General features: G+C 38.8%; 1 protein-coding gene across 1 annotated transcript in view; it reads right to left on the bottom strand.

Annotated features, from left to right (window-relative positions):
• LOC126970949 (uncharacterized) overlaps nucleotides 1–12,908 on the bottom strand; it is a 320,824-nt gene that overhangs the window by 206,963 nt on the left and 100,953 nt on the right. Inside the window, exon 3 of the mRNA XM_050817094.1 lies at nucleotides 7,095–7,126. The gene's annotated coding sequence lies outside the window, so the exon portion shown is untranslated. The remainder of the gene's footprint in view (nucleotides 1–7,094; nucleotides 7,127–12,908) is intronic.

Genomic DNA, 12,908 nt, shown 5'->3' with positions numbered 1-12,908 from the left:
AATTCGATTTTAAAGTGCTCGTAAAAATGTTATGGAATGAAGCATATTTAGATATTTATTTCGTATTTGGAGTAGAGGAGATCCCGCATCATTTTCAAGTCCCGTGTAATGCGGTAATACGAGTGTGGACTTCCGCGTAATTGCGGAATTATCTTTTTACATAATCAATAATCAAGACAGCATAATGCAAATGCCGGCTTATTGTTATTGTTACGGCTAAAGTTACAATCAAATTTATGACAAAGAAACTGGAAGACGAATAATCATCGTTAGCTTTAAATATAGCTTTATCTTTGCCCCAACGTATTGCACAATGACGAACAAATTTAACTGCAACTCATGAATGGACATGTCAAAAGACTAGGGGAGGAACATGTTGTTCAAATTGCTCTAAACCTACAGGAACAGAAAAAAAAAGAGGTAGAGGGCGCCCGCCATCAACCTGGTGGTCTGTTATAAATCGAGACCCCAAGAAAGCCCAATTGCTAAAACCGACAATCCAAAATCGTTTGACTTGGCGAAGGAGAGTGAGGAAACCCGACCCCAAATAATGGGATTCAGGGAAGGTAGAAGAAGAAGAAGAACAAATTAAACTACACTTATCATCTATCTTCAAATTCAGTGCAGTGACCACGCGTCATGTGATGATAAAACAATTCAGTGCAGTGACCACGCGTCATGTGATGATAAAACATTTTATCTCAGAGCAAAAAGTGTGCTGGAAAAGAAATCACAGAGTTAGTCACGAGAATACAGTGTAGTTGTATAAAGATGAAGACCTTCCTATTGTTGTAATGGCTGGAGAAGATGCTGGAACTGGAATAGGCAACAGTAGTGAAATAGTTTCGCCATCAAAGTCAAAAGTCAAACTCAAATAAACTTTATTAAATTAGGCTTTAACTAAGCGGTTTTGAATCGTCGCTACAAATACTTTTTAGAAGTGGGAGAGACACGCTGCCGTCTTATGACGTCAGCACAATCGGGCCAGACTCGTCCGGGTTAATTACCACACTCGGACAGTATAGCGGCCTAGTGCCGCTATGTTTCGCATAGGTTAGTGTCGAGGACCGGTGGCCATCCCTTACCCCCCCCAACAAAATATGAGAGCGGTCCGTACAATGATATTACCCCAGGAGGGTACCGGCTCTAGCAGAGCCGGAAAATCCCTCCCCGAGCACTCTCGCTCGGGCTGCCCTTCGTATTCTGGGGTGGGCACAGAACCGCGCATGACTGAGGACAAACGAGGCAGAAACACCACGGCACCCCGCTCCACGCTCAACGTGGACTTTTGCAATATCAGGGGAATTCACTCTAATTTAAACGCCGTCCACCACCACCTTGATACGGCGCAGGCGGCCTTGTGTTTCCTTACGGAGACGCAGATATCTCGACCTAGCGATACCTCATATTTAACGTACCCCGGGTACAAAATTGAGCACAATTTTTTGCCTCATGCCGGGGTATGTGTGTACGTTAGGGAGGATATCTGCTGTCGCCGTCTCGGCAATTTTGAGGGTAGGGACCTGTCTACTCTCTGGCTCCGCGTAGATTTAGAGGACCGCGTCCGTATCTATGCGTGTGTCTACAGGTCCCATAGTCGTAACGCAGAAACCGATCATCTCATGGGCTGCGTTCAAGCGGCAATTGACGACGTGCTTGCACAGATCCCCTCCGCTGAAATCGTAGTCTTGGGTGATTTCAACGGGCACAATGCCGAATGGCTTGGATCACGTACCACAGACTACGCAGGGCGATCTGTGCATAATTTTGCATTGGCGTATGGTCTGTCCCAATTGGTTGAGTCGCCAACGCGGCTCCCGGATGTGGATAGCCACATGCCGTCCTTATTAGATCTTCTGCTGACTACACATCCAGATGGTTACCAGATCTTTGTCGACGCCCCTCTCGGAACGTCCGACCATTGCCTGGTCAGGAGTGTAGTGCCTATCCGACGCCAACGTCGCAGACCACCAGCGACCCCCGGCGTTTGGCACTACAAGTCAGCAGATTGGGAAAGGATGCGTTCCTTTTTTGCATCCTACCCTTGGGGCAAGGTTTGTTTCCCTTCGGATGATCCTAGTGCCTGCGCCGTTGCAGTAGCCGATGTGATACTGCAGGCCATGGATATTTTTATACCAAGCTCTGTAGTACCGATCGGTGGCAGTTCACAGCCCTGGTTCGATACGTCAGTTAAGGCAGCATCTGACTGCAAAAAACAGGCGTATCGAACTTGGGTTGCGGCGCTGGGCACAAAGGATCCGAACTACAAAGTTCTTAAGAGGAAATATAACCGTGCCTCCAGATTTTTTAAGCGGCAAATCGCCCGTGCGAAGTCTAAGCACGTCGTCAAAATCGGCGAGCAGCTTTCCAGTTACCCGACCGGAACACGCAAGTTCTGGTCGTTGTCGAAAGCTGCTCTTGGTAACTTCAACCAGCCGTCCATGCCGCCGTTGCACATGAGGAATGACACCCTGGCCCATACGGCAAAAGAGAAAGCCGAGCTCCTGTGCGCTCTTTTCGCCTCCAACTCGACTCTTGACGACAACGGAAATACACCGCCAATAATCCCGCGGTGTCAGAGCTCTATGCCTGAAGTACAGTTCAGACAGAAAACTGTTAGGCGAGCTCTGTTTTCGTTGGACGTCAGGAAGTCGAGCGGGCCGGATGGCATTTCTCCAATCGTGCTTAGAACGTGTGCCCCTAAGTTGACGCCGGTGCTAACGCGTTTATTCCGGCACTCTTATTCCAAAGGCGTAGTCCCTGACTCATGGAAGTCAGCCCTTGTCCATCCGATCCAAAAAAAAGGAGACAGTTCGGATCCGGCGAACTACAGGCCTATTGCTATCACCTCCCTGCTCTCCAAAATCATGGAGAGCACAGATTAGCCACCAGCTTTTAGTATACCTAGAGGGTCACCAGTTGATCAACGACCGACAGTACGGGTTTCGCCATGGACGGTCGGCAGGTGATCTTCTGGTATACCTAACACATAGATGGGCGGCGGCTATTGAAAGCAAGGGGGAAGGCCTGGCAGTTAGCCTGGATATAGCGAAGGCCTTTGATCGTGTATGGCACAAGGCGCTCCTCTCAAAACTTCCATCATTTGGGCTTCCCGAGAGCTTGTGCAAGTGGACCTCCAGCTTCCTCACTGGGCGTAGCATACAGGTCGTTGTCGACGGATATTGCTCGAACCCGATGCCCGTGAATGCTGCAGTGCCCCAAGGCTGTGTGCTATCTCCTACGCTGTTTCTTCTGCATATCAATGATATGTTGGACACCTCCAACATACATTGCTGTGCGGACGACAGCAGACTCTCTCGGGAAATCGTCGACCAGTGCCGGGAAAAACTTGTATCTTCTATCGAGTCCTCTCTCGAGAAGGTCGCGGAATGGGATAAATTGAACCTTGTCCAATTTAACCCCCAGAAGACTCAAGTTTGCGCGTTTACCACTAAAAAAACCCCATTCGTCGTATCACCGCTCTTCGAGAACACTTCTCTTAAAGCCGCGCCTAGTATCGGATTACTGGGTCTCGAAATCTCGAGCGATTGCCAATTCCGTGGCCATCTGGAGGGCAAAGCCAAATTGGCTTCGAAGAAGCTGGGCGTCATCAATAGAGCACGGCAATACTTCAAGCCGGCCCACATTTTAGCGCTCTACAAAGCGCAGGTCCGGCCACACATGGAGTATTGCTGTCATCTCTGGTCTGGCGCACCCCAGTATCAGCTCGATCCATTTGACCGCGTGCAACGTAGAGCAGCTCAAATTGTAGGACTCAGTGCTCTGTGAACGGCTGGATCTCTTGGCGTTGCGTAGACTCGTCGCTTCATTGTGTGTCTTCTACCGCATTTATCACGGGGAGTGTTCCGAAGAGCTGTTTAACCTGATTCCTGCCGCCGAATTCCACCTTCGCACGACACGCCACAAGTTAGGATTTCATCCCCACCATCTGATGTGTCCTCTACAGTGCGGTTTTCAAGGAGCTTTCTCCCTCGTACTACAAAGCTATGGAATGAGCTTCCTTGTGCGGTGTTTCCGGGACAATACGACATGGGTTCCTTCAAAAAACGCGCGTACACCTTCCTTAAAGGCCGGCAACGCTCTTGTGATTCCTCTGGTGTTGCAAGAGAATGTGGGCGGCGGTTATCACTTAACACCAGGTGACCCGTACGCTCGTTTGTCCTCCTATTCCATAAAAAAAATAAAAAAAATAATATTTATTTTAAATTACTGAATTTACAATATTATAATGTTCGTAAAAAGTTGAGCTTTCAAGAAGAAAATAATATTAGAAACTCAACGGCCACTCTTTTCACTGTAATAGAGTATTTTACAATGGCTGTAATATACATAACAGATTAGTTTGTAGGGTGCTGCATCCAATATATGAGTCGTGTTTAAATAATATAAATTATTTTATAAAAAGTAATATAGAGTAATAGTATAAATATAAATTACTGTATAATGAATGCATCAACCTTTAGAGCTTGAACTCATTGTTTGTGTAAGGATGTTTCGTGAACATGATGGTCGTGATTGCTGTCACAATTAGTAATTGCATCCAACAAATACAATGATTTATTAACTATAACAGGCAACCTGGCACCACAAGCAGCATCTGTTCACGAGTTGACACATGGACCAGCCATCGTTACCTTTGCACATATTTGAGGGAAGGGGACGACCGCCGCCGCAAGCAATGCCATTAAGTGAGCATGAAAATGTGGATCAGATCTTAAAATGGAATTATATATATGTTTCCACAAATAAAACTCCTGTTTTTTTCTTATCGTATAACTTGATCAAAATAAAATAATAATTGCCTTTTTTTTCCCGAAAATTTACAAAAATGCAATCTAAATTATATCTCTAATTTCGGAGTGCCTATTGGCAAAGGCCTTCTCTAAGTCTCTCCAATGTACTCGATCAATCGATGATCGAATACGTATAACTTGATATATCTACGTAAATATACTTAAAATCCGTTTTTAAAAAACCATAACGCAAAATATTCTGTGAATGAATCTTTTATGCCATACGTAGCCTTGTGGCGGTCAAACAAATATATATATTTAAATGCAGTGTTAAAAACAAAACAATTGAGAAAATAAATTGAACGGAATTAAAATGCGGTTAGCTTAATAGTCTGCACACATTCCAAAACCAGTTTATTATATGGCGTCTCTTCAACGGAACGCGGATCTCAATAGAATGCCCGATTTTATCATCGCTGTGTCTACAATACGTGACGTACCTCTGATAAAATATAACATACAAACACAAATAAAGTTTGAAAACAACATTTTATGAACGATGCGGGACTCGAACCCAGACCTCGTCTCAGGTTGTGGCTTCGTCTACAGGAAGCCAGAACCTGAGAGTTGAACAAAGCATACAAGGTTTTATGACGATACGTCATTCGAACGGTTAGCTCAGTTGGGAGAGCACTCGCATGGAATGCGAGAGGTCGTGGGTTCGAGTCCCGCATCGTTCATAAAATTGTGTTTTCAAATTTTATTTGTGTATTAATCCCAGATGTGAGGGTTATCAATCTTTAAAAACATAACTAATTGTTTATAACGTACAAATTTAGAGTTATATGCAAGAAAATATAAGTATAGTACCATACACATATAGGGACATATCACTCGCTGTACGGATAGCCGAACGTCAAAAGTGTGCTTAAAGATAATGTAAGCACACTTTTCTCCATAGTCGTGTGTCAACTGCCACTGTTTGAATCACATCGAACTAAATAAGTGTTTTACATTGCTTGTTACTTACCAAGCATATTTTAAGCAACTGGAGTAAATGCGGCAATGTATAGATATATCAGTCGAAGCTTAATATGGTGTAATTTGTGGCATGTTCCATATTTCGGCTTTGTTTTTATACGACGTGATTTGTCTACATGTATAGAACGTCATTGAAATATTAGCAAAATATAATCCTCCATATAGCGGGATAATATGTAGCCTATCCGGCCAAATTTTTTTAAGTATAGATGCTATAGTTTAAAAATGATATTTTTTTTAGTTAACGCCCGCAAGGGGCGTCCCTTCAGAGTGAAATATCGTAAAGTCTATTCTTCGCTGACCCCTACTCGACGAAAGGAATATTCCTATCAAAATTTCAAGTCTCTGATCCTTGTGGTTCCAGAGATATCGTGATGAGTCAATACATTGGTGGAGATCTCTTATGTATAATATATATTATGGAAACTACAAAATTAAAATATTTGTATTGAAAATAGGATGTGACGTCACTTATTGAAAGTCAAAAACTATCGCCCATTCCAAAACGAATGCTTAAAACCTGAGAATGGGCGCAACAAACTCAGCGGGCTTCTTTTTCCATCAAAAAATATGTTTACAAATTAATATTTTAAATTAAACTTATTATTTAATAGCCTGAGGGCGGTCACTCCATTATCAATCTTTGGTATCATTAAAAAAGTAATTTATGTTATAGTAACCTTTACCAAACAAACGTTTTTTAACAATTTTTTTGAATAACGTAATACTTTTGTTTTGAACATTTTCTTGGATCTTGTTGTAAAAGCATATACATCGCTGCACAAAAGTCTTACTAACTCGACTTAGCCGAGTAGTAGGCATTATAAGTTTATGTCTGTTCCTGGTGTTAATATTATGACATGGTTATGACAGTTTCTAGCAAATTCACTTATGTGCCTATGAACATAACTATAGTTGAGACCCGATCAAGGGTCATGTTCGTGGTTGCTCTCCCATGTTTAAATACGTTGCACCAACGTGCACCTGTAGAATATGGTGGAGCATTAATTATTGTACCCTAATACAGGATACTTCCTGTATTTTCTCCTGTAAGTCCTGTTTAACTTTTCCCTTACCGAAATTTTTCAAGTACGGAAACTTAATAACCATTATTTTATACCTGATAGCAAAACACGTGGTTTTCTAATAAACAAAAGATATTCTATTTATTTATTTTTAATCTAATCAATATTCAAGCTTTATCAGCCAGATTCTACTTTTGTACTTCCAAAGAATTTGTACCTCTTTTTCACAATTTATAGAATGCCCTACCCGACTAAACTATTAGCATTTACTTACATTTTTACATTTCTTGAAGTCCAACTATGATCCTGAAACAATAAAAATTTGATTTTAACTTAATTTTGTTTAAAAAATTCGATTGAAGTCTGTTCTTCTTCAATAAGGAAAACCCCGTTCATTAAATGACCTAACGTACAAGGCTGAGCTAAATTGGATCCTGCTTAAAAACTGCGAGTCATCAATACTTCGTCATCACAGCAAGTATTAAACTTATCTCTGTTCTGGAACTACATATTAATCCAAATGTAAAATGTCGTACCTTTTGCATGGACCACTTTTTTAACTCAGAGCAGAGCTTTTCAAACTGTCGGAGTTGTATCTATGATGGGATCTGTAATATTCCACGTTTGGTCACGAGTGAAAAGTACTAATCTTAACTATGTAGCAATACACTCGGACGTCCGTTCACAACCGATAGCCGATTGGAGATGGCCTTCTGCTGTACCTTATATAGCACTCAACGTCACACTGTTAATGCCACTGTCAAGATATTGATAGTGACAATAATTGTTAATACATACTCAGTTCAGACTAGATGTCAATACACTACAGGATCCATCCGTTGGCATTACGTACACATTCCTATCCAAAAACAACATGTACTGCAGTTCTAAAAATCATATTTATTGTATAATATTCTTGAAGCATTAAATTGAGAAGCAAAGTTACATGCGCTGTATAATCCAGGTCGTAGTGAAGTCAAGTTTTCTAAAATTGACCTTAAAAATCCACAGTGATCCTATGATTTCTCTAGCATTGTACAAGAACATTGACGACGGTGATCTCATTAGGTGGTTTTTTCTATGAAAAAAAGGGTCGAACTGCGCAAGTGGTTCACCTAAGTGTAACTCCCTGCTATTATAATACAATGCCTTTTGCACTCGTCACTTTGATACAAGATAACCAAATAATTGCACTTGCTACGGCGCCCTTTTAACCGAAATATAATGATGATTGTACCATACTACCGTTTCACGGCAGAAATAAGCCTCCCATTGGTAAACCATAAGGCTTCTATCTTCCTATTCCATGAATAGGTCCTGGGAGGTGAGACTAGAAAATAAAATATCTTGTGTGTATTATCATATGAATGCTTCTTATATCTCATAATAGTTATTATTAATACCATTACTTCCTTGCACTCAAAAAACTAAAAAACTCGGCTGCCTTTCTATGTAATTTGAAAATAAAAAAATTCCTTAAACAAAAAAGTCGTTATATCTGATTGCACTTAACTTAAGAATCGCCAAAGTTGCTAAATAGTCAGGTGCTTTAATTTAGAGCAAACATGCACTCGATTACTAGGGGGAAGGTAATTTATAAATATAAGAAAAACTGTAGCAGTCGGGAAATGGAGGCTTAGTGAATAAAATTATGACTGGCATTACTTCGAAAAACAATAACAGTCGAGACCCATTCCAGGTTTAGTCAACTTATTTAAAAATGCCACTACTTCGTTCACTGCAGTCAATAAACCTCAAGTAAAAACATGTTATTAAAGAAAAACTACGTTTAAAAAAACGACTTCGAAAACTGAACAGTATAAAATAAACATAATTAGGTGCTGCACGCTTGGGTTGTTTGGTTCTAGCCTAAGCAATCCCACTCAAAGTCACGCGTGGCGAGTGTAGGTACCTGCTGTTTCATTTGGGTTGGCTACGAATTCCAACCCATCAACAGGTAGAATAGAAAATAATAGTATTTTATTAATATCAAGGGTATAAGATTTGCCAAAGAGGTGTATTAAATTAAATCTTTATTAAGTTTATTTTATAAACTAAAGAAGAATCACGAAAATCGGATAATAAATCTCAGAGTAATCGGTGTACATACGTAAAAAAATACCAATTGAATTGAGAACCTCCTCCTTTTCGAAATCACTTAAAAAGAGGAACGAATTAATTTTAGCATAACTCAACTAACGTGTATTCCAGCCATAAGTAACCTGCTACATATAAATAGCGTTGAAAAATCCTTTTTTCTAACAAAAATCCCAAACACCTAAATCATAACAGACACAATCTCGTGCCAGCAACGAGATTATTATACGCTCCGTAATTTTGGGAAAACGTAATTTTGTTATTTTCGAATCTTTTGAAACCCAATTTATTTATTTAACTTATTTAGGAAATGTTTGTAAATCAATTTTATTTGCACTAGTATTATGAAGATATCATATTTTTTAGCGTCATATTTTTAAAAACTCATAGCTACTATTTATGGTTATTATTATTTACATTAACTATTTATTTATTTATTACTACAAGTATTATGCTATTCCAGCCGTGAAGCAGTAATGTTTACAAAATTACTGTAGTTCATTCTTTTTTTGCGATCTTTTTAATAAAAAATATACAATATTGTACTGTCAATTCTATTGCTATACGAGTAAAATAATCATAATCTAGTCCCAGGCTGTCCGATCACTTACATATTCAGCTGTGGAGTAATAGGACTTACGACAGAGCCATTTTTAATAAAAAAAAATATTTATTTTTATGTAACATTATTTTTATATACTTTCACCAGTGGGAGGCTCCTTTTGCATAGGATGCCGGCTAGATTATGGGTGCCACAACGGCGCCTATTTCTGCCGTGAAGCAGTAATGTTTGAAAGATGAAGTGAAATTACTGGGCAAATTAGACGTAACATCTTATGTCTCAAGGTAACGACCGTAATTGTAGTGCCACTCAGAATTTTTGGGTTTTTCAAGAATCCTGAGGGGCACTGGATTGTAATGGGTACGGCGTTTGAATTACCATTAGATGAACGTCCTGCTCGCCTCGTCCCTTGTTTTCATTTAAAAAAAGCTACTCCAAAGGCATGGTCGACTGATAAGCGTTGATGTTTTTAGACTTAAAAACTTTAATCATACTTATATACTATGGTCTTGTAATGTTTAAAAGCAAAAATAAATGATCTTAGTTAAAGACTTTAAACATAGTATAAAAGTAGGAATATTTTTTGTTATTTATTAAGTAAATTTTTTTTTTATTGAAGATGAGAACAAACACGTGTCACCAGATGATGAATGATGAATGATTATGTCATCTCCACCGCCGTTCACTCACAGAAGCGTTGGCGACATTTTAGGAAGGTTCTCATTACGATCATCAAAGTTTGTGAACTCGGTGGCAGGAATTAGGTAAATATCTCTTCAGAACACTTCCCGTGATAAATTTAGTAAGATATACACAATGAAGCGACGTTGCAGTCACAGAGAACTGGATCCACGACAATTCAGCAGCTCTGCATTGCACGCAAATAAATAATTCGGCCTTATGAAGCTCATGGTCACTCCGAAGGCAATGGAAAGGGCTATACTTGGATTTTCCCTGCGAGATCGAATCAGAAATGAGGTAACCTGTTGGAGAACCAAAGTTAACGACATAGGTCCAAATGGTTGCAAATCTGATGTAGCAGTGCACAGGGCTCATAGTTCGATGTACCGTTGGGGCAGAAAAAGTCCTTGAATGGCGATTACGTACCGGGAGACGTAGTGTTGGTAGGTAATCTCCCACAAGAGGAACCAATGATCTGGTCAAGATTACCGGAATAGGTTGGATGAGGGCAGCGCAGGTGGCAGTGTCATGGAGATCTTTGGGGGCAGCTCAGCAGCCCAATAGCAATACTATGTGGCTGGACCCGCGAATTTTAAGGCACTTGAATATGGGCCTATCGGATTGAAGTATTGCCATACTTTATTTTTGACCCCCATCGAGGCAAATTAGGTTTTGCCTTCCAGATGGCTTTGGAATTGGTAAAACCGCAGAATTCACCAAAATCTTGGTAAATAAGTTTTTCAGCGCGTATGTAGTGAAATTAAATTAAAAATAAATTGTAAGCCAAGTCGCAAATAACATTAAAGAGCACAAAGTACAAGAACAAGTTCATGTATACAATTTCCTTTGAGACAAGTTAGAAAATTAGCGCCTCGACTACGTGTAACTGAATTAAGTTTAAATTTGTTATGAGAATACTTTATTTTGTTCGCGTCGTGTTTGTCTTGATTGTTACTTGGAATAAAAGAAAATCATTGTCCTTAAACGGCATACTTAATAACTCTTGCTTTTCTTTCTCAATAACTTTTACATTAATTATTGTTTTGAGGATACACGTGTACGGCATTGAGTATATTGACGTTTGAGTACTTTCGTTCCACATAATTTTCATAAATTGTAATTAAAATAAATTTTAAAACAATGAATTTATAAATGTTGACCTAAAATATGACAATGAGTTTCTCGCTAAAACAAAAATTGATGAATTTTATGTTTGCCTACAACAAATTTACTCGATAAAAGATGAAACAAGTTTCTTAAAGGATTCTTGACTAAACATCATTTCAGGCGGTTTTATTAACTACAATTTGAGTATCATTTATTGTAGCTATGTACTATTAGAACTATGTTGAAATAAATTCCATTGCCTCACAATTATAACCACAGAGCACTGGAACTAATCGAAGTTTCTTAATGCTTAAGTTTGATCAAGTCACAAGTTATAGATCTAAGTCGGGAGTCACCGACACTCCAACCAACACGCCGTTGACAATTAAACTATTCCAAACTCGAGCTAATCTCATCGCTATTCAATTCCAACATTCATAATGACGAGTCAGTAGTTATTAATATTGTCAGACTCGTTACTTCTACTGACGTTTATGATAATTTTTGTTTGGGTAATTTTCCGTTCGTTACCGTCGATTAAATAGAGCAATAATTTATTGCAGGCAAACTAACAAGGTACATTTTAACTCATGCTACAACTTAATATACTAAATGATTATGTCAATCATCGCTCGCTTGTCCACCGAGATAGGCCTCGTCCATTTCTTTCTTATGTTTGTTATGCTTACTTTATCTTGCTTTCTCATTTTCAACATGCTGCGCTCAATCCCATGTTGGCACACTTAATTTTTATTTTTGAGAAACCAAGTTTGGACGTATACGCGTATTAAAAACTTTTGCCTTAATGGATTGGGATATGTGACCGCTTTTCATTATTTGTTTGAGTGACCAGTACCTTCGCCAAGTACCTGCTATTGTTTTTTCAATTTCCTTATTCATAAGTTCTTTAGTAGAAATTATCTGGCCCAGGTAAACATATTCATCAACATATTCAATGGCTTTGTTGTCTATTTATATACACATGAGAATGTGTATTTTTACTCATAATTTTAGTTTTTTGGGTGTTCATGTTATTTATTTATTGTGAACAAGAACAGCCTATAAGCAATTACACTTATTAACACAAAATGTAATATTGTTTATAAAAAAAATTAAAAAATAACATAAAATTCAACTAACAATAAAATTTAAGCAATGTCAAAAGTAATAAGAAAAATTTAAATATACAGAGATGTCGCGTCGTCTCAACCGTTGTCAATCGTCGACTAAAAAAATAACATAATGGATTAGTTAAATAAAACAATTCTTAATAATTAAGAAAATAATAAAAATGATAATAACAATAATAATTCCTATTTGTAACATCATAGATGTGCAATCCTACTTTTTTGCTCTCTACAAGTAACTCTTGTGACATCTTCTCCAACGCTTCTGAAGTTTCTGCCAGGATAGTAAGGTCATATTCAAATCTCAAATGATGTGTTTCTGCTTTTGTTTGTCTGATTGCCAGTAGGTCTACTCTAGAGAAGTCATTACGAAACCCTGCCTGTTCTCGAGGTTGAGACTCGTCTAATATTTTTGTTATTCTATTTAAATTTATTTTTATGAAGATGAAGAGGGCCTATAATATATTAATACTGATTTTAATAATAATATTATCCTGTTTGACATACGTCTACA

This window comes from Leptidea sinapis, chromosome 22 (assembly GCF_905404315.1).
Source record: "Leptidea sinapis chromosome 22, ilLepSina1.1, whole genome shotgun sequence".
Classification (NCBI taxonomy): Eukaryota; Metazoa; Arthropoda; class Insecta; order Lepidoptera; family Pieridae; genus Leptidea; species Leptidea sinapis.
This window is presented reverse-complemented; position numbering and strand designations above follow the sequence as displayed.